Here is a 25,839-nt window from a genome sequence, read left to right on the forward strand (position 1 = left end):
CACTGGACCTAATCCAAAGCACTTTGAAGTTAATGGCAAGATGCTCATTGATTTCAATGGGCTTTGGGTAAGGCCCACAGCTGCCTCAAAAGAATCCCAGTGCAATGGGGAGACTAAAGATGCCAGGTTCCTCCTCCAATTGCTGGCCCCCATCCATCCCCAGCAGATCCCAGGGCCAGGATTATTTTTTGTCTGGTAACTGCATCCATAAACAGATAAAAGAAATGATCAGCGTACAGTCAGCTTTTCCCTGACGCTATCAGTCTGGTGGTTTAATTTCTGGGGGCTTTAGAGAGTGGTTTTTCTGTGAAACCAAACAGAGGTGGAAACCTCCTTCCACAGCTTGCTCTTTAAACTCAATGGAATTAGTCTCTTACACCAAATAAAGCCAGTTGTTATTTTCCTAACTGGCCATTGGACTTCTAGCCACAACAAGCTGGTACCCAGCCAGCCAGCCACCATATTTTCCCTGCCTCCATTCCATGTCTCGTGGTGGCACTCAAAACAAGAGTGAAGGGTTTTCTGTGGAATAGCGTTTTTTAAAGCATCAATAAGCCAATTTCCATTCAGCTGCAGCAAACCATCAGGGACTTAGTGGCCAATACTTCATGTGTTGGGGACCTCCTCCTGTTATGTACTAAGGACAAGATTTTTAAAGGTATTTAAGTGCCTAACTCCCATGCCTTTAAGGAGCTGGGCTTGAATACCTTTTGTTCCCGGGTTTGCATATAGGGAGCAATTTGCATGTGATCAAGCTTTCCCTTAGAATAAGCAACTTTCCCTTAGACAGGTCTATAGTTAACTATTCAGACACACATTAGCCTTGCTCATAGTACCATATTCCAGATATGTAGGGACTTGTGCCTGGCCTCCGATAACCCTTCTAGTATTGTTTCACTAATCAACCACAAAGGGCAGGTGCAGGCAGCTCCACTGTCGCTCCAGGAACTAGCCAGAAGTAAATACTACAGCTGGCACCATCCATCCCTTGGCACATGCCCACAATTTTAGAATCTCTGTTTGCCTAGAGCTTGGGAGTTAAAAGGTCTCCCTGAAAACAGGATCCATGCAGCTAGCTTCACTGCTTCAGTCCTTCTGTCTGCTACCGTGATCTGTAAAAAAGAACACCTTGTTACGTCTAGAGCTATTGAATTGTACTTGTTGAAGGGAAATATATTAGACGGTTCAGAATGGTAGTTGTACACAGAGCTGACTCATGCAATATTAATGTTTTATTCTATCTAAGTCAAATCCTGCCATCAGAGACCTGCTTTAAAGTGTGATCCTCTGGCTTTGTGTACACTAGAGAACTGAACCAATGGGAGGACAGCACGGCTGGCTTTAGGAACTGTGGGGCCCGATTCGAATACCTGCCGGCGGTCAGGGTCTTTGGCAGCACTTCAGCAGCGGAGGGTCCTTCACTCGCTCCAGGTCTTCTGTGGCACCGAAGGACACCCCGCCACTGAAATGCCACCGAAGACCCAGAGCGAGTGAAGGACCCCCCGCCACCGAAGACCCAGACCGCTGCCGGGTATGTAAAAAAAAATAAAAAATTTAAAAGGTGCCTAAGGTGCAGGCCCCTCTTAGGTGCAAGGCCCGATTCCGGGGACACCTGTGTAAATACCACTAACGCAGTGTGTGTGCTCGCTAGTCAAGTGACTTCAGCTTCAGTTTTATGATGCGACTGCATTTGTACTATACTATATTTTTGCTGTTGCACTACTCTGTGGAAGTCTATCTCATAAGAGTGGCTTCTGGGGGATTTCAAAAGGCCTTCTGGGAGCCCAGGGGAATTGTGGGAAATGAGCTGAAACTCTCATAAGGCCCTGGCTCTCCACACCAGTGCTTAGTCTGTTTCTCAAGTGGAGGCTAGGATCACAGGTGCCAACCTTCTTCTTTCCAATGGGTGTTCCACCCCTGCTCCGCCTTCACCCAAGGCCCCACCCTCACTCCACCTCTTCCCGCTCCACCCACTCCCCCAGTGCCTCCCTCTGACTCACCGAACAGCTGATGGGCAGGGCCTGAGAGCAGCTGTTCAATAGGTGGCTGGTGGGTGTTGAGTACCCACTACTTTTTTGGAGTGGGCGCCTATGGCTAGGATGACCATTCAGTTCTGACTTCCTGCTTGGCAAGAAAGGTGTCAGCTGGAGGATGTAATAAGCACTGGGGGAGGGAGAGGGCAGCTGCAGCAAGGTGGTGGAGGATGTCCTGACAGGACCTGCAGAGAGCCAGACACCAACTAAGCATTGAGGTGTCTTGTTTAAATGTAGGATGTAATAAAGTGGGAGAGATGGTCTCAGTAGAAACATATAGGCTTTTTCTCTTGGACAATGTTATTTATTTTGCAGAAGTGCAGGGGAGTTTCTTGAAGGCTACATTTTCCAACAGTGCACTGGAGACCTTACAGTGCGAGCAAGCAAAACTTAAGAACACCTATACTGAGTCAGACCAATGGTCCATCTAGCCCAGTGTCCTGTCTTCTGACAGTGGCCGGAGCCACGTGCTTCAGAGGGAATGAAAATAACAGGACAGTTTAACGAGTGGTCCATCCCCTGTCATTCAGTCCCAGCTTCTGGTAGTCAGAGGCTTAGGGACACCCAGACCATCCATGACCATTGTGGTTAATAGCATCACAGCTGGGCGGTTTTGGAAAGTGGCACATTATCTGCAGATTAGCATAATACTCAGGCAAGGGGATGCGTTAGTCAGGCAAATTTTTAAACAGTTTCTCCAAAAGAAAAGGCCTTTCACGTTTCAACAGAGGAAAGCAGTTGACATGTAAAACCACAGCACACTTTCTGTTAAATGAATCTGGGGGACTTGTGAAACTTGCCACACTGACTCCCTTGAATATTACATAGAGTAGCAGGAAAAGCTTCTTCTAAACTGCCATGCCTCATCCCTGACCTGGGGAGACCAGGGCTGGTGTAACCACTAGGCGAACTAGAAGGCCGCCTAGAGTGCCAAGATTTGGGGGGGCAGAAAAGCGATGCCCCCCAATGTTTTTTACACTATTGTATTCATTTTTGAAAGTTTATAATAAGTGATGCCCCAAAGGGTGCCAGGGGGACAAGGTGAAAGTTTCACCTAGGGTGCAAAATATCCTTGCACCAGCCCTAGGGGAGACCACATTTAGAAGCAAGCGGATAATTCATTCCCCATGCCTAGTCATTCTTGGCTTCACTGCTGACACTGTGAAAAAAGGTGCTGTTTCCTATGACATTTCACACAGGCCACCAGATAGTGCTAAGTTTCAGTCACTACTGGCCTGGGAAAAAACTGGTGGACCTAACAGGGACTGACATTTTGCTCTGAGTTTGTACAGCACTAAGCACAATGGGGACCTGGTCCATGACTAGGACTTCTAGGCCCTATGGTAATACCAATAATAATGTATTCATAAGTATTGATAATGATCATGAATAATGTGTTAATACATTTATAATGTATTAATTAATGCATTAATTAATATGTTGAGCATAATACTTTCTATTAATACATTATACATTAATAATTTATATTAATTATATATAATGTAATATATTAATGTATTGTAATATCCTATTATAATGTATTTTATATTATATTATAGAACTGTATACATTATTTAAAAGATCTATACAATATATAATGTATATTATATGTATTATAATTAATAATGTGTTTACATTAATAATGTGCAGCTTTCAGAATTAATGCACTAATTAATAATGTGTTGATAATTAATTAATACACAAGGATTTTGTCACCTTAGCTAAGATATAGTAAAAACACATCTTCTTTTCCCAGTGCCGACATGCCCACCGAAGGGGGGAATGACTTGCCCAGGGTCGCAGAAGAAGGCAGAGCTAAGAACACCCAAATCAGTGCCTTACCCACCTCTGGTGCATTCTGCCTTTACATTTATGGAACTGTTGAATTCTGCCCAGCTTAGACATACAGTGGTTCTTGAAGCTAACTAGGAGGCAATGGTTCAACAATGAATGACTGCCAGCCTACTGTTCCAGCATCCATCAGCCTCCGTGATACATGCACAAGTACTTCAGTCACTGACCTAACACAATTAAGGTAATTGTAAGAGAGCATTGTCACAGGGTCAATGTTATGTCTCTCTCTTTGCAAATAAATGTCTCAGCTTTGCCATGGTATTTATGTAGCAGCAGGAGACCATTATTCTATGATAATGTTCTATCTCATTGACATTCTCTCTTAATTATGCATGTTTGTGAGTGTGCTGGGCTTGCAGCTTTCCCAGGGTTTCTTCTGATGCAAAGTGAAGCTAAGGCCTTGACAGCACAGGAGCTTTGCTCCAATTACAGCCATCAGTAGCCAGCCGTCAGAGTAGCTGCATCGGTACAAATCCTGGGTAGAGAGGAAAAGCTGCTTTTTGCACTGGTAGAGTTTACCCAGTTTGGAATGGGAATAAACTGCACAAGTGCAAACCATGGCTTATTTTGTTTTACCCTGCCCGTATTACTGGTTTGCCTCAGTGCAGCTAAACTATGGTTGGTCACCAGGTTTGAAATTGGGCTAAATCCCCTGTATAGACAAGATCTAAATACTTCTGCCATCCTAAACATTAGAAATGGGCCTGAGTCAAGATCCTGAATCTAACCTTTAGCTCTGAACCCAGAGCTGAATGTGGGTCGAATCTGTTTCTTTTAAGGGTTGAAAAGTGCACTCGTGTAAAGATAAGGAAAAATACTAACGGCCTTACATCAGAGCAGGACTGAATGCAAACAAACTCCCTCTGATGCTAACAGAAGTCACTGGCAGTTTCCCCACGTAAGGACTGAGTATGGAGGATAATTAGCACCAAGGCATATTGTGGAACTTCTTACATTACATACTAAATACAAACGTGGATTAATATGCCACTGCTGAGTACACACAGTAACAGCTCAAAACGAGCTAAAGAGCAACTGGCACTGGATGGAGAAACACTAAAACAAACAATCTACAGATCTTTTAAAACATATTTTCTGTCATCTTCCTTTTCTTTTTAATTCTATTCATTTCATGTGCCTCTCGGATCCCCAGGGCTGTCATCATGCTGTAGACCATAGCTATTGACAAGTAGAGCAGGATGGAAGTTCTCAGAGAAATCATTTCTTCACTGAAAAAGGCAGGTTGACCAAAACTATTCACAACTTCAGGTCAAGTTTGGTGAGTAGTTTCAGCCCCTCCCGCTCCGCCACTCCGAAAAGAAAAAAGAAAAAAAGTCAGTATGTTTCATTCTCACATTCTCAAAATGAAACGTTGACTTTTCATTTCAAACTGATGGTTGATTTTGAAATATAGCTAGATGTATTTTTTTAAAAAGTGTTAAAACAGCCAAACTCCAAAACAAAACAGACAAAATGAACCAAAACAGACAAAATGAACCAAATTTTTTTTTCAGATTTTTTCAGTTCAGCACCGAACCTAAAAATCAGTTATTTGCTCAGCTCTGTTTACAACTTCACATCACCAGGAGAAATAGAACTCAGAACCGCTTGTTCGAAAAGCACCTGGCACTTGAACTAAAGAAGAATTACCATTAGTTGCTACCAGCATAGGGTATATGACACACATCAGTACTTCTACTTCCTTCCAGTAGAGGGCAGTGGTACACATGATCAGCCAGTTCACTATAATTAATTATTAGATATCTTGATACCCAGTCCAGTGCCCTATGAACTGGACCATTCTGCCTCTCCAGTGTGCTTCATCTTATTTCTTACTTGGAGTCATAGTCCTATATTTATGGCATCATAGTTGTCACTAAAGCAACTAACTGTGATATCACAAACAAAATATTATGAATTTTACCTCCGTTACCTTCAATTACCTAAGATGCCTACTATTCTATTTGGATTTTTCAGCCGCCAGTGTAGCTGTCCTGTTACAAACCTTTGCCTTTTGTACTGAAAAAATTCAATTGAGAACTGCTTGGTGATGCTGGCTGGTGTCTCTCAACACCAGGTAAAACAAGTGGGCCCATCAGGACTGGAGGGGATACTTCCTTATGCACATGAGTCATGTGCTGATCACCCCTACCCCATGCCTGGCCAGGTCTCATTGCTTAAAATTTTATTTCAAACAAACCTTTGTTTATAGGTCTTTTTTTAGCTTTTAGTTTTTTTAAAAGATGTATGTATTTAAAATAATTAGCATTTTTTGCAAATGAGGTGTTCTTGGAAAAAAATACAGCGTCCAAATCCCCGTGCACACATCACCTATTTGGTTTGGCTGAACCTAAGATGTTGTTTGGGAGGAATTATGAGATGCTGTGGTTCCGAGTCAAGAATATTCCTCCCAGCTTATTCCAGTTTCCAAGGATCCTGGTTTGAAGATAAACTTGTTACTTGTTTGGTTTCCTAGCAACATCTGCTCCATGGCAATAATGCATTCCACAGTTTTTGCTGTCACTTGGGCTGAGCACTGGGAAGTGCTTTGCTACAGTAGAGCTGATTGGGTAAAGGTGCAGCATCTCTATTAAAGATGAGCCTGAACCAGAACTCCTGATTTGATATCTCCACTGCTCCTAGTTGAACTTTGGGTCTGGTCCAAACATCCAGATTCAGGTTTATCTTTACAATGAAGAACAAAATTGAAACTCAGATCTGACCATCCATGAGTTCAGACTCAAATACTAGTCCAGACTGAAATTCCATGATTCACCACCTGACTCTGTGACTGGCCCAAACCACAGCTCTCAAGTCCAAACATCTTGAACTTTGTGGAGGTTCAGATTTGGGTCTGAATCCAGATCTAAACTCCTCCAAGGGTCCTAACTAACATTATGGGCCAAATCCTGAGGTCTCCGTTCAATGTTTGCTGCCTCTGGCAAAGCTCTCATTGAAGTAGCTGTGCCTGAATAAGGACTGGGTAAAAACTGAGGGCCAAATTCTGCTCTCAGTTACACCAATGTAAATGCAGATTAAATCCGTCAGTCAGTGGGGTTGTTCTGGTGTAAAAGGACAGAAACTGTCTACTGTAAGAAGCACAGGGTTTGGCCCTGATATTTTAAACTGAAGAATGAAATGAACAAAAGGCATGGAAAAACTGTTCATTTCCATTCCTAGAAGGGTCAAGACATATTTTCTTTGTTCTCGTTACCTACATGTTCACACCTCCTGAATCTAACTTTGGTTTGGGGATTTGAACTCAAACACTCAGCGTGAAAGTAGGTCGGAACTACAGTTTTTTGCCTGATTTCCATCAAAACTCTCTCCAAAACTTGCATGAAGGAGGGGTTATGGTCAGAGTTCAGCCCAGGGCCTCTCAGAAAGTTTGTGAACCTCTTTGAAGCTTTCAGTGACTTGGGCTGAATTTCAGGCTTAGAATGAAAAGGCAAATTTCATTTGTTTTTTTGGCTGCGTGATTAACATTTTCACAGCTCTGACACTGAATTCTTCTGACTTTCTCCAATGTACAGTCTGTTGCACACAATGAGTGGACAGCAGTTCCACCTGAGGTATCAGTAGGGTAACCAGATGCCGAATATGAAAAATCAGGATGGCGATGGAGGGTAAGAGGTGCCTATATTAGAAAAAGCCCCAAATACCAGGACTGTCCCTATAAACTCAGGACATCTGGTCACCCTAAGTGCCATCAATGTACATTAAAAAATGATCACCAGATTTAAAAGAATATCTACCACCATGGTGAATCTGAAACTGGTTTGTGGCTCGATTGCAAACTGGTATCCTACTGCTTGATCTACAACAAATGGGCATGTTGCTAAGGACACCTCGCTCATAGGCAGCTCAGGTATCTCTTCTGGTTTTGTTCCCCCTATGTCAGTCTGGTCCTGCAGTTCTTACTCACATAAGTAGTCCCACCGAGGGTTGTGGTATCGGATCCCTAGGGATATAATGATCAAAAAGGGAGCTACCTGAAATGATCCTTATAACCTAACTAGATTGGCATGTTGAATTTCTGAAGCCTTGAGAATTCGGGTCCTTGAGGGCGAAAGTCACTATGGAAATGAAAGTATTGCAGTGTTCTTTAGGACAGCTCCTGAGAGGTCAACAGCACCTTGCAATTCCCAGTGCTTTCAATGAAGAGACAATGAAGGAGCAGTCATCAGCAAGACAGGAGGACAACCATGTGTGGGACTGCCTGAGTATGCACAGTGGAATCCACCTGTGTGATCACAACGTAGATGGCTATTGCTAGGGGAGAGGTGCCTGGGTGTTGCTCACCCAGGGAGGGAAGGATGAGTCTGAGCTCCTGGAGGCCCAGGGACTGATGAGTCACAGTTAGACATTGATGAGTGCTGTGTCATGGAAACCTCCAGACAATCTGATGACATGAGCTCTAGGACAGGAATTTTCAATGCCACATCCGTAACTTTTCCTTGAATAAAATATACCTTATGAGGCTTATCTTCATGATTATCTGCTGTGCTTGAGAGCTGAAAAAATCTGTCTTTGTTTATATTATAATTATTATTATTTGTATCAACTTAGTGCCTGGGTTCTGCATGGATGCCTGTCACTGTGGTATCTGAGAACCTTCCACATAAAATCAATAGCAATAGCAAGGTCCCTAGTGGATTTCATGGAGTCTCTGACATTTCTCCCTTTTGGGGTTATGATAAAGCAGGAATTTTCTCTAATATTTTTAAGGAGGCCTGTTTGTGCCTCAGTTTCCACTATATGCTGCATTGTTACCTACTGGGTGGAAAAGGACTGTTTGCTATCGGGGGCAGACTAAGTCACAGGTGTGAATGGTGTCTCACTGTCTGGGTCTTTGGTCCCATATCAATGGACCTCCAATTGACCGGTCATTGATATCTAGCAAACAAGGACCATAGATTGCCCCATGCAGCATTTCCCCATCGGGAGAACAAAGGGCTGAAGGATTTGAGGTGAGGGTTAAGTGTGGGCTGCAGGAAGCAGTTGGGACACACCTGGTACTCAGAGAGATGGAGAGAGACGGAGCTTGAACAATGGCATTCATCACAACTTGGCTGGGCTCTGAGCTAACCAGAATGGGCGATGCTTTAACCTTCACCTCTCTGTATTAACCTGAGGACTTCCTATGCTGTGTTCACAATGACTGTTTTGACAATGCTGTGTGAGCATCACTGCACATGCTTGGAGAAGTGCACTGACCCTAAAAAGCATGCAAGCCTCCATCAGTGCTCTGTCTCTGAATGGAGCTCACAGTGGGAAGCAGCCCCCCAGGGATCCAGTCTGAGGGGGTGGTGAAGCAACATGGCTTACCCTGAGCGAGACCCCTAGAGTTGGGGGGTGGGTCTGGCACAGTGAAGGGGTTCCTCCAAAAGCTGGGGCCATAGCACTGATCCTGTGGATCCATGATGCTGTAAAAACACTGTTGGGGTCTTTGTGTGTTGGTTGCAGTTTTCATTTTTTATTATTTTTCTATTTAGTTGTAGGGTGTGCTTGGGTAAGTGGGATTTCATGGAAACACGCAACAATTGCACCTGTTAAATCACTTTATTCTCCACCAGGCTAAGTGAGGATGGGAAATGTGCATATAAACATTGCAATGTGAGCTTGTAACAACAAGGGCGTTGAGTTGGAAATTACCGACTATTGGTTATTGGTGAAAGGCCAACATTGTGAGGGAGAAGAGTCACATTGGAGCAACCTTGAGGGGAAAGAAAAAGAGTATTCATACTAAAAATAATACACTGTCTGTTGTAAATACTGCTCCAGCCCCATTCCCATAGTAAAGCACCTCACCATTTTTAATATACTTATCCTCATAATGCCCCCCTAGAGTAGGGAAGTGCAATTATCCCCATTTTACAGATGGGGAATTGAGACACCGAGGGCATGTCTACACTGCAAAGAAAAGCCTGCGATGCTGAGTCTCAGAGCCCAGGTCAGCTGATTCAATCTCACAGGGATTGGGCTGCAGGGCTAAAAATAACAGTGTAGCTGTTCCTGCTTGGGCAAGACCTTGGGCTCTGATACTCAGCCAGAGGGGAAGGGTCTCCGAGCCCAGGCTCCAGCCCTAGTGGGAATGTCTACATTGCTATTTGTAGTCCTGCAGCCCAAGCTCCACAAGCCTGAATCAATTGGCCTGGAGATTCAACACCGTGAGTTTTTCTTTGCAGTGTAGACTTACCCCAAGAGACTCAGGCTGAGATCTACACAGGGTCTTAGGCTGAGCATTGCAACACCAGACTTTTAGGTGCCTAGAAAATCACAGGAGCAACAATGTGATCCAGAAACCCTGAGGTAGGCACCTTTGCTCCCTACACACTGCCTGGGAAGAGGCAGGTGCCTAAGAATGGAATCCACAAAAGCCAATAGGAGATGCTAATGAGAGGGGCCTGTTCTAAGCCCTGCCCCTCTCCCAGAGTTAGACGCCTAAGTCTGGGCTGCTGTCTGTGCTAGCCACACACAACAGGAAACACCTCTCTTAGGTGCCTCAGTCATAGCTTGTGAAATGGAATTATGTGCCTACCTCACTCTACACAAAACAGCCAGAGGAGGTGGCAGTGCCCTGCTTGTGTCTTTTAGCCCAGTGGTCAGAGCACTCACGTGGGAGGGAGAAAACCCAGGTTCAGTTCCCCACTCTGCCTGAGAAAAAGGATGGAATTGAATAGAGGTCTCCTGCCTTTTAATGGGAGTTGTAACCACTGAGCTATGGGATGGCCTGGTGTGGGGCTCAGGCCCCTATGTACTTGGTGGACATGGGCCTACGTAACCTCCCCACAGTTACGGAGGAAGCCTGAGGTGTAGCATACAGTTGACTTGGGGTCTCCTGAGTCCTAGGCCACTACTCTAGTGACTGGACCACCCCTCTCGGGATTAAAGTGCTTCATTTCCTTTGCTGTTATAGATGATGTTTGTCTTTGCATAGGGCTTACCCTCCCTTATCCAATTTAGGCCTCACTCCCGCAATGAGCTCTGCGTAGGGTTGCCAGGTGTCCGATTTTCGACTGGAACATCTGGTCAAAAAGGGATCCTGGTGGCTCTGGTCGGCACCGCTGACTGTGCCGTAAAAAGTCCGGTTGGTGGCACACCAGGGGGGCCAGGGCTAAGGCAGACTCCATGCCTGCCCTGGCTCCAGGTGGGTCCTGGCAGCAGGTGCCTGGTCTCTGCAGCCCCTAAGCGCATGGGAGTGGCCAGGGAGGCTCTGCGCACTGCCCCTTCCCCTAGAACCGGCTCCGCAGCTCTCATTGTCAGGAAACCACAACCAATGGGAGCCGTGAGGGCAGCACCTGCAGGTGCAAGGGCAGCACGTAGAGCCTCCATGCCTGCCCATGCGCTTAGGGGCTACAGGGACCTGGAGGCTGCTTCCTGGTAGTCGTGGTATGCACCGCTGGGACTCCACGCCCCAAACCCCTCCCACACCCCAATCCCCTGCCCCAGTCCTGAGCCCCCTCCCACACCCAAACTCCTTTCCAGAGCCCACACTCTGCACCCCAAACTCCTGCCCCAGCCCTGAGCCCCCTTGCGCACCTCAAACCCCTCATCCTTGGTCTCACCCCAGAGCCAACACCCCTAGCCAAAGCCCTCACCCCTCCTAACCCAGCCCAGAGCCCTCTCCTGCACCCTGAACCCCTCATTTCTGCCTCCACCAGAGCCTACACCCCCAGCCCAGAGCCCATACTCCCCCCCACACCTCCACCCCCTGCCCCAGCCCAGAGCCCTCTCCCGCACCCCAACCACCTCATTCCCGGCTCCACCCCAGAGCCCGCACACCCAGCCGCAGCCCTCACTCCCGTCCCACACACCAACCTTCTGCTCCAGCCTGGTGAAAGTGAGTGAGGGTGGGTGGGGGGGTGGAGTGAGCAGGAGGTGGGCCTTGGAGAAGGGGTGGGGCCTCAGGGCAGGGGCAGGATAGGAGTGTTTGGTTTTGTGTGATTAGAAAGTTGGCAACCTTAACTCTGCATGGGGTTTTGCACTGGTACCCACCTCTGCTTGTGCAGAGCTTTTTGCATGACCAATGGCCTGTTGTGCTCTGCTCAGTGTAGTAAGAACACAGTATGTCAGAGAAGTTATTGGGACATCATCAATTCAGCTTGCAGAGTTCCCTGCAGTCACCAATAGGCAGAAACAGCTATGAGCAAGGATTGGGCTAGTTATCATGGCCGGGAGCTGTGAACACCTCAGTTCTAATCTAGGTTCTGGCCTTCTATGGCTTTAGACCTGCTCCTGCAAACACTTAAGTATTTGTGTGTCTCTGTGTGCCTGAGTAATGCTGCAGTGTTGACTTTAAGTTAACCATGTGTAGGATTCAGCCCACTGACCCCTCTGCATCGTGGGTGAAATGGGAGTAACAATACTCAGCTGACTCCCAGAGGGAGAGAGTAAAGATTTATTCAAGTGGCTTCTGATTTGGGGTGCCTCCATTGTTGGTTGCTCAACTTGAATCCCCTCTCAAGTGTCATGACTGAGGGAGCAAACCTTGGTTTAAACACACAGTTGGAAGTATTCTGAAAGCTGTTCATTTATCTAGCAATTTAAAGCTTTTCTTCCAAAATGGGAACATTTTCTCTAATATGAACTATTTAAAGGGTCTTTTGTTCATTTGGGAGATGATAATAATGATGACAATTTGTATTGCAGTAGCACTGAGGGGGAATTTGGACCCATTACTATAATATTTGAGCACCTCACAACCTTCAGTGTATTTCTCCTTACAACACCCCTGTGAGGTAGGGAAGTACTATTATTCCCATTTCACAGATGGGAGACACGGAATGGCTAAGGCCCAGATCCTCAAAGGTATTGAGATGCCTAACTTCCATTGAAATCAATGGGAGTTAGGTGCCTAAATACATTTGGAGATTTGGGGCTAGGGGACTTGCCCAAGGTCCTACAAGAAGTCTGTGCCAGAGTAGGGAATTCACCCTAGGTCTCTAGCTAGTGCCCTTTCACTGGACCATTCTTCCTTACTTCAGTCGACCCCATTGCTCTAGGCACTATAGGAAACACCTAATTAAAAGACAGCTCCTTCCCCACAGAGTTTACAGAGATGAATACCCTTCTTTCATCCGGCTATTGCAAAGGCACTTTCCTGATTTATTCTTATTCAAGGAGCTCTTTAAAGAATAAAAGCTCTTTCAGTGTTTGCTATGGTAGATTTAAATGTGTCTGTGATCACATTGCCAGATGAAAAAAAAAATGTTGATCAAGAGGGCTGCTGCTTAATCTGTGAATCTCTGAACTGGTAGCTGAGTTAATATCCCATAGAGGTTTGTTGTTGGAAAGTTGTGTAACTGATTTTGTCCCCTTTCCAATTTCATAGGGAAACAAGTTGTTAGAGTACTCAGGGTACACGGGACTGGCTGATCCTACCGAGTTTAGGGAAAGTGATAAATGAATTCATCAGTACAAGATCACACAGTACAGTTCTTTGTTCCTTTATGCCTGCAGCATGACATACTCACAACTAAATGTTCTCATAAATGGCCCACTTCCACCAGAGCACTGCCTTCACTACAATGGAGGCACGAGTCCATTTGTACTAGAAAGCTATTGGATCATTCTCCCTTGGGAATGAAACCTGGCTTTGAGCCACAGTAGCTGACATTTTATTAAAGATTCCTTACTTTGACTGTTCCTCAGCATGGAGGGAAAGGGTTTGCATCCCAAATACAAGTAATACAGAGCCCTACAAAAAGAATAGGTGTTTCTATTTGGCAGCACTTCGGCAGCCCCCGGGGGATCCTTCACTCGCTCTGAGTCTTTGGTGGCATGTCAGCGGCGGGGGGTCCGCAGAAGACATGGAGCGAGGGAAGGGGACACACACACACACCGCTGCCGAAGTGCCGCCGAAGACCCGGACCACCACCAGGTATTCGAATCGGGCCCTGCAGTTCCTAAAGCCGGCCCTGGCTCCAAGAAGCTGTCATTTAAGGTGTCAAGAATCACCTTTACACCAGTGTAATGCTGCTGACTTCAGTGCAGCTATTCTCAGTTTACTATGGTGTGAGAGGACTACCAGGGGGTTAATGGTCTGGAATACACTTAGTCTTCCAAGTAAGCTACAGCCTTCCTGGGGGACCCTAAATCAGTTAACTTCATCTGTGCCTCAGGTCTCTATTTTCAGAACAGAGCCGGTAATACTTGCCTACCTTGCAGGGGTGATCTAAGGATAGATAAATTAATGATTGTGTGTTACTCGGATACTACAGCAAAGTGGGTGATATAAATACACCTCTACCCCGATATAACGCAGTCCTCAGGAGACAAAAAAATCTCACCACGTTATAGGTGAGACCGCGTTATATCAAACTTGCTTTGGGCCCCCTGTTCCTTGTTCCCTCCAGATACCCCAGTCCCGAATCACCCCCAGGACCCCACCCCTTACCCAGCCCCCTGCTCCCTGTCCCCTGACTGCTCCAACCCCTATCCACATCCCCTGCCCCTTGACAGGCATTCACCAGCAGCAGGTGGAAGCAGACCAACGTAGCTCCAGCCTGCTCCACTCCGCCAGCTCCCAGCCAGTGGGTGCGGGGAGGTTGGGGAAAGGATGCCCCACATACTCACCTGCGGCACGAAGCAGAGCGCTGCAGCTGGGAGCTGGTGGAGTAGAGCAGGCTGGGGCTGGGCTGCTCCGCTTCCAGCTGCCAGTGAGTGTGAGGAGGTTGGGGAAGGGACGCCCCCCATACTCGCCTGTGACTGGAAGCGGAGTGATGTGGCCCCAGCCTGCTCTGCTTTCCTTGCCCCTGCCCCTGCCCCAGCCCAGCCCAGCCCCTGCCCCTGCCCCTGCCCCTGCCCCAGCCATGTCACTGGGTGGGGTAGCGGGGTGGGGAAAGATCCCGTACTCACCTGTGGTGGGAAGCGGAGTGCCACGGCTGGGAGCTGATGGAGTGGAGCGGACTGGGACCGGGCTACTCCATTTCCACCACTGCCAGTGAGTGCGGGGTGGGGGGGGGCGGATCCCTTCCCCCAAACTCCCTCCCTGTGAGTGACACGGCTGGGGCCAGGAAGAAAGAAGCAGAGCGGGTTGCTCCCGGCCCCTCACTAATCCCCCGGGCCACTCTAGGACTGCTGGGCCCCAAAATTACCCCCTCACAGCTCCTGCCTCCTAGACCTGGGGAGTGGAAGCCCCTGACCGCCCCCGAGACCCTCTGCCCCTTTTCCAACCCCTCAGCCCTGGCCTGGCCCAGCCCCCTTAACATACTGCTCAGAGCAGCATGTCAGAGCTTTACCGTGTTGTATGCGAACCCGTGTTATATTGGCTCGCATTATATCGGGGTAGAGGTGTACCTAGAGCCTGAAGTCAACAGAAAGATTTCTGCTTACTTCAGTGGGCACTGAATCAAGCCCTTAGGGTTGTTTATCCAGGAAAGTTATTTCAGATTAAGAGAGGGTATGAATTCAAAGCACAGTAGTTAGTTCAGAATAATTCCTTGTATGAACACTCTTATTCCAGAATAAGAATGCCTTCTCTGGTTCAGTTTAATCCACTTCCAAAGTGTATTGAGCTAATTCAGAAAAAGACACTCTTATTCCAGAATACGTGTCCACACATGGAGTTGTTCTTTGTAGACATATTCTTCTTTGCTGACAAGCCCTTAGATAGATTGGTTAGGAAGCACAGTGTTATATCATAATTATTATGATGAGATATGTTTCCAAGACACCCGTCCTCACAGTATCTGGGCTCAATTACACAGTGTAAGGCTACGTCTACACTGCAGACTGTACAGCAGCACAGCTATACCACAGCAGTAGCTATGTCAGTTGGAGAGCGTCTCCTGCCAACACAGCGCTGTCCACACTAGCATGTCTGTCGGTGTAATTTATGTCAGTCAGGTGGATGTTTTTTCACACCCTTGACTGAATTTAGAAATACATCCATTCCCTCCAGAAGGAGGAATGAAGCTCCCTGCAGACTAAAGCTGCTTGTGTATGAGGAGTCAGATCTAGAGCACACAGCTGGGTCCATTTCACAACTCCCCTTGCTACCATTCACACAGAAAGAGCTTTAAATGTTTCACATTTCCAGTTCCACTGTGAGGGATTTATAATGGAGGTGCTCAAGATGGGGCAGCAACCCTGAGTGCGCTGAGAGACCAGGATTTAGTTTTTAAAAGACTAAACTCCTTGGTACTTTTAAATCTGTTTACCTATTTTTTATTTTCAGTGGGAAATGTTTATTTTAATTAATTAAACCCAAAGAGCTCTCCTGTCGGCTTAGTTACACCAGCCCCTGTGAGTAGCGGTAGCCATGTCGGCAGGAGAAGCTCTCCCACCAGCATAATGCTGTCCACACCGGTGCTTATGTCAGTGTAACTTATGTTCCTCATAGGAGTGGTTTATTCACACCCCTGAGTGACATAAATTATGCTGACATAAGTTGTAGTGTAGATATAGCCTCAGAGATTCCTGGCATCTGTCCCCTTAAATTCCCTCCTGCAGTCTCAGCAGGATACACTGTCTCTTCATTTCTTGTCCTAAACCATTATATAGTATTGCTGTGTGCATTTGTGTTCCACCCCTGAAATGTCTCCATTGTACAATATACCATTAATAGAGCTGGTTGAGAAATGGGACACAATCTTTTTTGGGGGAGAGGGGGGATGAAAAATCCTTTTTTCCTCATTGAAGAATATTAATGTTCCAATTTTTTTTGACAAGACTTAACCATCAAAGAGCCTCCTTCCTGGAATACTGAATGGGTTAATCTCCTTTTTCCATAATAAAAGGTTTCACTCTTAGACACCTAGTGGCGGCCTGGTCCTGTGTCTATAATACATGCTAGCATACTTCTCCTGAAATGCTTTTAATCATTGTGGAATAAAACCCCAGCCTGGTTGGTGCCAACCAAAGTGATGCTTGTCTGCTCAGCAGATTTTATCAAAGCCTCCTTGATGTCTTTGCCTTTGTAATGCTAAGCACTTCACTGTTTGGCATATTTAAAATAGGATGCTATACAGGCAAAGTGTTTCATAGGGCGGTGATATATCAAGTGTGCTTTAGGACGTAATAAAAGCAGCAGACTCATGATTTTTTGGCTTTTAATTACTTATTAAGAGGCAGTACATAAAAGCTATGGGGGAGATTTTTTTAAGCATCCGACTCATTGACTTTGAAATTGGGTGCCTAAATGCCCTTTGTGCCTTTGAAATGTTCTACATGCCTTCAGTAGAACATGCTGTCACTCCCAGCTCCTCTCCACATGGACCACCTTTGGTAAATCACTAGTAACAGTGGGGTGTGGAATGGCATCCAGCCACAGATGACATCAGAGATTTCATGTCCAGCATGTTGGCTAAGAATAGGGGAATGAATAGGTCCGTTGCCTTTGTTAAGATTTGGCATTTTGTTCCTCGTTTCTGCAGCACCCAGAGCAATGAGGTCCCAATCCTGCCAGGGGCCCTGGAATGCTATCATGGTATCAATGTAATAATAGCCATGGGGCGATAGCTTGTTGAGTCAGTAGCTTATGCCAGATGACTCTGAGGATCTCACTCTAATTCCTGCATAGCACAGAAGCCACCACTGCAGTTGGCATCAGCTGACTCAAGCTCCTAGACTCCAGGTTTGCTTTGAGTCACATTGACAATGTGTTGCACCGTTGTCCAGCTCCAAGAGTGTGAAAGTCAGAAGGTGCCAAAAAATAATAATCATGGTATTTATTTTTCAGTTTGAAATGCACAAAATCTGCCTCGTGTTGGCCAGTGGGAAGGAGGGGGCTCCGTTCTCTCTTCCTGTCCCCACCTTCAAGGAGGTACCGATGAGCATTCTCATGGAAGGGCTCCCCTTTGGGGGATGGGAAGAAAGTAGGCCCCTCCCACATTGCTTTGCCCATTAGGTCAGTGTGCTCTGCGCATCCTGAATGAACTGGAGTTGCTCCTGTGATCAGCGCTTTGTTTGTTCAGTCTGAGCAAAGTGCAGGTCAACAGGCCAAACTAGCAATGGCTGAGCAACATTCTTGCACTGCCTGACAGTGATAGGGAGAGATTATTCCATGCTGCTCTTGTGCATCACACCAGATCATGGGAATCATGATGTCCTCCTGGCCTGTGGATAAAAGGAGGGTTTCCAGATAGGAATGTTGCTCTGGCACCTGCAATCAGTATCAAATTTTTTTTTTTTTTTTTTTTTTATTTAAAGGAGGAGGAAAATGGCTGCATGCAGAGAAAATACCTTCCCCACTGACAGACAAGAGTGCACTGTGTGTATTTTTATCATTGTTGATGGAAAAGTGAAGCCCCAGCTCCCTCTGTGCAGTAAATGGCCAACAAAATACAAAGACTGGGTGCATTTCTGTCCTGGGACATTTTCTTTAATTAGGACAGTTACATTACTCAGTCTGAGCATCATGAACGTCCATGCACACAGTCTGATTAACCCACTTTCTCAAGTCTCTACTGCCAGTAGAGATCTTTTGGGAAAACCCCAGTGGGAAGAGACTAAAATTTTAGAACAGATTTCTATTAATAAGCACTTCTTGATCTATCAATTCCAATGTTCTTTCTGAAGAATGGTAAGTATCACTGTCTCATTTCATAAATGGGGAAACTGAGGCTCAGAGAGACCAAACTAGAATGCCAAAAGCTATATCCAAGAGAAAACAGCTCTAGATGTTTCTAGGATGGATTTTTATTAGGACAAGCAGACTCCACTGAGCATATGAAGAGTTATGATGAAATGACATTCAGAAGCACAATAGCCCAAGTCATTTCAGAATGAAAGAGTCATGACATGGAGGGAATTGATCTTGTTGTTTCTGTGAAGCCAGGTTAATTTCTCGGGAAATCTGTCCTTTAGAAATGATCATTTGTAAGTCAAAATTTTCCTTCAGTCTACACTGCACCTAACACGTGCTGTTCTTGCTGGCTTATTCTACTGATTATTTTATTTGCATGGAAGTAGTGCTGAAAGGCCCCTAACTGAGGTCAAGCTAGTTACTGCACAAACACTTAGTAAGAGATAGTCCCTTTCCCAAAGAACTTACAACCTACATTAAGACAAAGGCTGGAAAGAAATGGGTATCATCACCCCCATTTGACAGACAGGGAACTCGGCCACAGCAGGATCAAGGGCCAGATTTTCAAAGATATTTAAATGCCCATTGAAATCAACAGGCACTAGAAGCCTAAATACCTTTTCAAAACCTAGGCCCAAAGTGATTTGCTGTGTGTCACACAGGAAGTCTGTGGCAGAGTTAGAAATTGAACCCACCTCACCCAAGTCCCTCTGCAGTGCTTTAACCACCAACCAGCCTTTGCGGCTCTTAGCTGGTTTCCACTAATACCCACTTATGCCCCTGCAGAACTATGGCTATACATTCTCTCCCTTCATAGCCCCACAGGGACTTTCCTAACACAAAGTTTTCTGAGCGTGGAGGGGATGGGGCATTTTTTTCTGGGAGTGGAGGGGATGAGAAGTAGAATTTCCCCTTAAACATACAAAGGGCCTGATGTAATTTTTGGCTGCACGCATCTCAAAAACAATCAGCTGCTATGCCCTGAACCCTAACGATCAAGATCCTCTCCAAAATGCAAGAAATGGAGACAAGGGTAAAGTGAGGTGACAGAGGCTGGATATGAAGGAAACTGATGGCTGATGTTGCAAGCTGCAAACCTTTCACCTTTGCAGACATCCGTTGAAGTCCTGATTCGGGCTGGGATTCACAAGCAGTTTAAGCACCCTGCCACCTTGTAGAATTAGCAAGGCTCCCTGTGCAACTCTGGGGAGAGTTAGGTGCTGTGGCAAATTGCCAGTACTGTTATGCTGGGTCTCACGCTTTCTCTTTTTTGGGGAAGGTTCAGGGCACCATTGCTTGCCTCTGAACCAGTATTTTAATTCCCTCCTCAAGGACACTGGTGGGGTGAGTGGAGAGGGAGGGACCTGGGCCCACCCTCTTCTCCAGGTCCCAACCCAGGGGCTCTGAGGTTCGTGGTGAACCACTTGAACTAGTGGCTTCTTCCCCTGGGCTACTTCCCTCTCCTGCCTTTCAGCTTGTGAAGGGGCTTCTTGCCCTCCTTCTACATAAGCCAGGTGCCCCTTACCTAGGGTTTCTTTTGGATTTCTCAGCCCACCACAGCACTCCTCCAAACTTTCCTTTTGTCTCTCTTCAAAACTGTTCTCTGCTCCAACCAAACCTTCCTGCTCCAACTCCCATACTGTCTGGCTGAAGCAGGGGGGCTTTATTGCATGACTGACTGCTGGTGCTGTAATTGGCTTCAGGTGCTCTAGTTAATCTATAGCAAACCTTCCTCCCCTTGCAGGGAATAAGGCTCCCTGCTAACTCTCTCCTACTGCCCTCTGGCCATGCAGTATCCCAGTGCCTAAAGGTATGTCCACACGTTGAGCTGTGCTGTGATTCCCAACTCAAGGAGACGTACCCATGCTAGCTGTGATCGAACTAGTGTGTTAAAAGTAGAGTGTAGCTGCAGGGGTGTGGGAAGGGCTAGCCGAGCTGTGTATGTGCCTAGTGTAGACGTACTTTATGAATGGGATCCACAAAAGCCAGCACAGCGAGCTGGGTGCTGCCTAACTAGCCAATAGGAAAGAGATGGGTGTGCTCTAAGCCCCAGCCCTAAAAGAGACTTAGACCCCTAAATCCAGACTGTGGGGTGGCATCTTCCTCCACTTGGGATTCACAGGTGTGAACCCTCTCCTGGAGGTAGTGCTTGACCCAGGTTAACCAAGGAGAAAATCCAGGAGGAGATGGTGCTCTCCTACTTAGAACCTTTAAGCAAGTGGCTAGCACACTCACCCAGAATGTGAAAGACCCACATTCAAATTCCCCCTGTGCCTGATGTAGAGCGGGGACTTTAGTCTCCCATCTCCCTACTCAGTACCCTGTGGGTTTCTCTGGGACAGGTCTCTCTCTTGTTCAAGCTGCTCCATAGTGTTTAAATAATTAAAGATTAATTGGAACCAGGGTCCCCTACTTCCCAGAAGAGTGCCCTAAGCACTGAGTTACCAAGTCATTCTCACGCACTCTCTGACCTAATGAGTGTGTTAGTATTTATACGCAGTGGAACAGCTTCAGCAGGAGAGACTGAGGGAGACCTGCTCCAGAATACTCCATAACCCAGTGCTTAGGGCAGTCCTGGGAAGTGGGAGGCCCTAGTTCATGTGCTTGCTCCACATCAGGCAGAGATTTGAACCTGAGTGTCCCATGTCCTGGGAGAATGTTTCAAGACAGAGCTGAAGGTCATGGGGGAAGGAAGACACACCCACACATACCCCTCCTGTGTGAGTTCAGGCAAGCTCAGAGCATATTAATCAGCTCAGGCCCTGAAGTTGAGCTAGGCAGGGAAACATCTACTTTGTGAATCCTGTTGGGGCTTAGGCATGAGTTAGGTGTTGAGCTGTTAGGTGCTGTCAAGACCGAGACGCCTAGAAACTTTCGGCATCCACAGGTGTAGGTGGCAGCTGAGCAGTGGTGCAAGTAGAATTCATTTCTTACTGGTACGCTGCACTCCTGGGAGGGACACAAAGTGGGGGACACCAGTTAAAGTGGGGGTACGTGACCTCCCCATGTGACTCCTCCCCACTCTACCTCCAGCCCAGCACCCCTGCACTCTCCCTGTCCCCTCCCCATGATCCATCCCACTTTACCAGGGGGAGGAAAGGGAGCTCTAGCCTCCTCTGTCCTCCTTCCATTGCGCTGGAGACTTCTGAATCACAGGACTCTCCGGAACCACAGCGGCAAAAGGAGAAGCGACCCCATGCCAGCAGCTCCTCTAGCGCGGATGTACCGCACCCAGCCCTGTCCTCTGGCGCAGCTGTACTGCCCTCATCCTGTCCTCCGACACTTCTGTACCACCCCAGCCCTGTCTTCCGGCGTAGCTCTACAGACCCCAGCCCTGTCCTCTGGTGCAGCTGTACCACCCCAGCCCTGTCCTCCGGCGTAGTTCTACAGACCCCAGCCCTGTCCTCTGGTGCAGCTGTACCACCCCCAGCCCTGTCCTCTGGCGCAGCTACTGTACAGACCCCAGCCCTGTCCTCCAGCGTGTCCGTACCACCCCCCAGCCCTGTCCTCTGGCACAGCTGTAGTGCCCCCAGCCCTGTCCTCTGGCACAGCTGTAGTGCCCCCAGCCTTGACCTCTGGAGCGGCTGTACCGCCCCCAGCCCTGTCCTCCAGCGCATCTGTACCACCTCCAGCCCTGTCTTCTGGCAGGGCTGCTGTACAGACCCCAGACAGGAGATACCGCTGTGTGGGAGGGCTGGGGGTGGGGCTGGGAGTGGTACAGCCATTAGGGCCGATGCAAGGATGTTTCGCGCCCTAGGTGAAACTTCTACCTTGTGCCCCCCCCCGCACCCTCACCCTGAGGCTCCCCTCTTGCAGCAGCTCCCCACTCTCCGCCCTGAGGTACCCCCCCACCCCAGCTCATCCCTGCTCCACGCACGAGCACAAGCACCCTGAGCGCATCGTCGCTGCTTCACTTCTCCCGCCTCCTAGGCTTGCAGCGCCTAAGCTGATTGGCACCGCAAGCTTGGGAGGCGGGAGAAGTGAAGCAGCTCACTCCTGCCCCGCCTCCTCCCCGAGCAAGCCATGGCTGCTTCACTCCTCCCGCCTCCCAGGCTTGCGGTGCCAATCGGGGAGGAGGCGGGGCAGGGGCGAGCTGGGGCGGGGAGTTCCCTTGTGTGCTGCCCCCCTCCTCTTACTTGCCCCAGGCGGCCCTCCCCGTGCTCCCCTGCCCCAGCTCCCTCCCCCTAAATGCTGACGGCGACTGGGGCAGCCGAAGATCCGGCCGCCATGATCACTGCCAAAGAAAATGGCGCCTCCCAAATGCCAGCGCCCTAGGCAACTGCCTAGGTCGCTTAAATGGTTGCACCAGCCCTGACAGCCATACTGGGGGAGCTGCCCACGTCTTGTTCCTCCTGTGTCTATAAATATCGTACTGGTACAGCGTACCGTCCCGTACCACCATATTTGCACAGCTGCAACTGAGCCGCGGTTTTGTGAATCCCAGTGGCACCTAAAGGTTGAGTGTAGGTGCCTCAAGTGACAGTCTAACTCCCCCTGGTGAGCCCCAACCTATGTGACAAGCAAAGCAACTGAGTTTGGTGATCGCCTCCTGGTAACCTTGGGACTTTGTTATATTCCCTTTGGTGCACATGCATGACTGCCCTTCACACTAATGGGATTTAGCGTATGTAAATTTACTGTGGGATGACAAGACCCAAATTCTGCTCTCAGCTACACCTATGTAAATGCAGGGCAACTAATTTGGAGTCACTTCAGACTTACACCAGTGTAACCAAGAGTAGAATTTGGCCCTTGATGTCTTCGAATGAAGTGCCAAATTGGAGCATTTTAAGCATTGGTGAAAAATCTCGTCTCTCAACCACATTAGGCATGGATGGATTTTAGTCACTAACTTCCAGCATTTTACAGACAATAATGAACTGAGGCTTCTGTTGAATATCTTACAGCAAAGTAAAAAAGAAAACAAAACTCATTTTACAAGTTCAAATCGAATCCTGATTCACTGGTGTCAACTACCAACAAAGCGTGTTTACTGCTTGATCATGCAAACTGCACTGGCAATAAACTATTGGGATAATGCAACGCTATTGATTACAGAAGATTAACATTAATTCTCAGCTGCTTGCTTTTTGGAGTGTCCCTGCTAAAGTAGTTAATTCCCAATTGTGTGATGTGCATGTGTCTCAGGGCTTGTCTATATGGGAAAGTTATACCCACGTGAGGTAAATTGTTAATTTAAACTGCTACAGTTATACCGCTAGAGCTTGCTATGTGGACACTGATTCTGATGTAAGATGCTTTTTCCAGTTTACTTTATGTTGTTTTGGAAGCATTTAAAACTAAGCTGAAAAATTTGCCCTGGATATTTCCATTACATGCATCTGAGGAAGTGGGTATTCACCCACAAAAGCTCATGCTCCAAAAACGTCTGTTAGTCTATAAGGTGCCACAGGATTCTTTGCTGCTTAGGCTGAAAAAGTCACTCTTATTCTGGACGAAGACTGTCTCCAGTGGGAGTTAGACTGGTCTAACTATAATGGTTCAAATGAACATGTTGCCTTAGTCTGGTATACATATAACCCACCCCTGTGGAAAACCCCTAAATGCTTGTTTATTTTCTCTGAACTTTCACCGCTCTTCCCTTGGTGCTGAACCCTCACTCTTGCCCTCTGCTTTTTACAAAATTGAGTTAAATTAAATTAGCGTGACAGGTTTAGAAAGCCCTCTTAATGCTCATGTACATACAATTAAGACTCTTAAACTGGTATTTACAACATGGGGAAGGGATAGCTCAGTGGTTTAAGCATTGGCCTGCTAAACTCCGTGTTGTAAGTTCAGCCCTTGAGGGGGCTGCTTGGGGATCTAGGGCAACATCAGTACTTGGTCCTGCTAGTGAAGGCAGGGGACTGGACTCAATGACCTTTTGGGGTCTCTTCTACTTCTATGAGATAGGTATGTCTTCATATGTATTATAACCCACTGGTCAGTGTGCGTTGTGTCCTCCTTTGTGCCTGACCTGCAGAGAACATGAATCTGTTACAGCTGCTGCTAGGAAGCCTTGGCTTTTCAGCCCAAATTCTAGTAACTTAGGCTTTTAGCTCTGGAGGTCCCCCATGTATCAGCCTGGATGGCAGCTGCCACATTAGCTGGTTCTGTTGTAGCCCATGTAAAACATATGCTTGAGCTGGCATCAGGCAATTACAGGTCCTGCTTTTGCTGGTGAGACTCCACAGTGACAGGGAATCTTAGTTTGGAAATGCAGGTACAGTGAAACCCTGCTAGAATGCGATGTTTGGGGTCCAAAAAATTCCATCGCGATAAATGCAGGGTCACGGTATAGCGGGGTTTCAAGCTGGTCAGTTTAAGTCAGTGGTCCCCAATGAGGTGCATTGATGTGTGCCGCCTAGTGCCCAGCAGGAGAGAGAAGCCACGGCCCTGCTTGCTGGGGACAGAGAACTCCAAGGCTGTGGGTGCTGGTGCTCACTGTATCCGGCAGGCACGGGGCTGCAGCTTCTCTCCAGCTTCAAGAGGAGCCGCGGCCCAGCACCTGCTGGGGACAGAGAGCACCGGCGCCCGCAGCCTCGGAGTTCTCTGTCTCCGGCAGGTGCGGGGCCGCAGCTTCTCTCCCCTGCTGGGCACTAGGCGGGGGCACATCAATGTCCCAGCAGGCACCATGACGATGGGGACCACTAGTATTAGGCCTTAAAGGGGAGCCAACTTATGATCGCGTTATATGCAATTTCGCATTATGGGGGGGCGTGTCATTGTGAGGTTTGACTGTACCTGAAAAGGCACAATTTGTGAGTCTCTGAAGACCATTATTAATACTTAACACAGCACCTTTCAGCAGAGGCTCTCAAATGACTCACCAATGTTAACTAAGCCTCATACTGTGCCTGTGAGGTACAGAGACTTTTCAGTAAATTTAGCCACACGAATTAAGTGACTTGCTTCGGGTCAGCCACAGAGAGGGGAAGGGTCCTGACTCCCAGTCCTATGCTCTTAAACACAAAACATCTCCTTCTCTTTGTTGGGAAGGCTAATCCTGTAAAGTGACTCTTGAGCAATCTTTAGAAGTCGGTCTCCTAAATTAAACTTCATTCCAAAACAGAACACACTAAAAATGAGGATCAGATTCAACAAGTTCTAACAGATGTCTGTAAATAACAGTTAGTCATGCTATGGCATGGTCTACCGTGAAAAATGTTTTGCTGCGTGAGCCATCGATGGAAGCTGCTGGATCCCAAATTCTACTATGATTACTATTAACAAAAGACAAATCCTGACATCCTCTGTCAAGTAAAATCTCCCCCTGACTTCTGTGGAAGTTTTGTCTGTGCAATGATTTTAGGATTTGCTCAGGTATTGGAAAGACAAGAGTTTGGATCACATATTTGCACCTGGACATGCTGGCTACGTGGAAATCCCAGCAAAAGACAGCAAGGATGAATGCCATCTGGA

This window comes from Gopherus evgoodei, chromosome 2, assembly GCF_007399415.2.
Source record: "Gopherus evgoodei ecotype Sinaloan lineage chromosome 2, rGopEvg1_v1.p, whole genome shotgun sequence".
In the NCBI taxonomy this organism is placed as follows: Eukaryota; Metazoa; Chordata; order Testudines; family Testudinidae; genus Gopherus; species Gopherus evgoodei.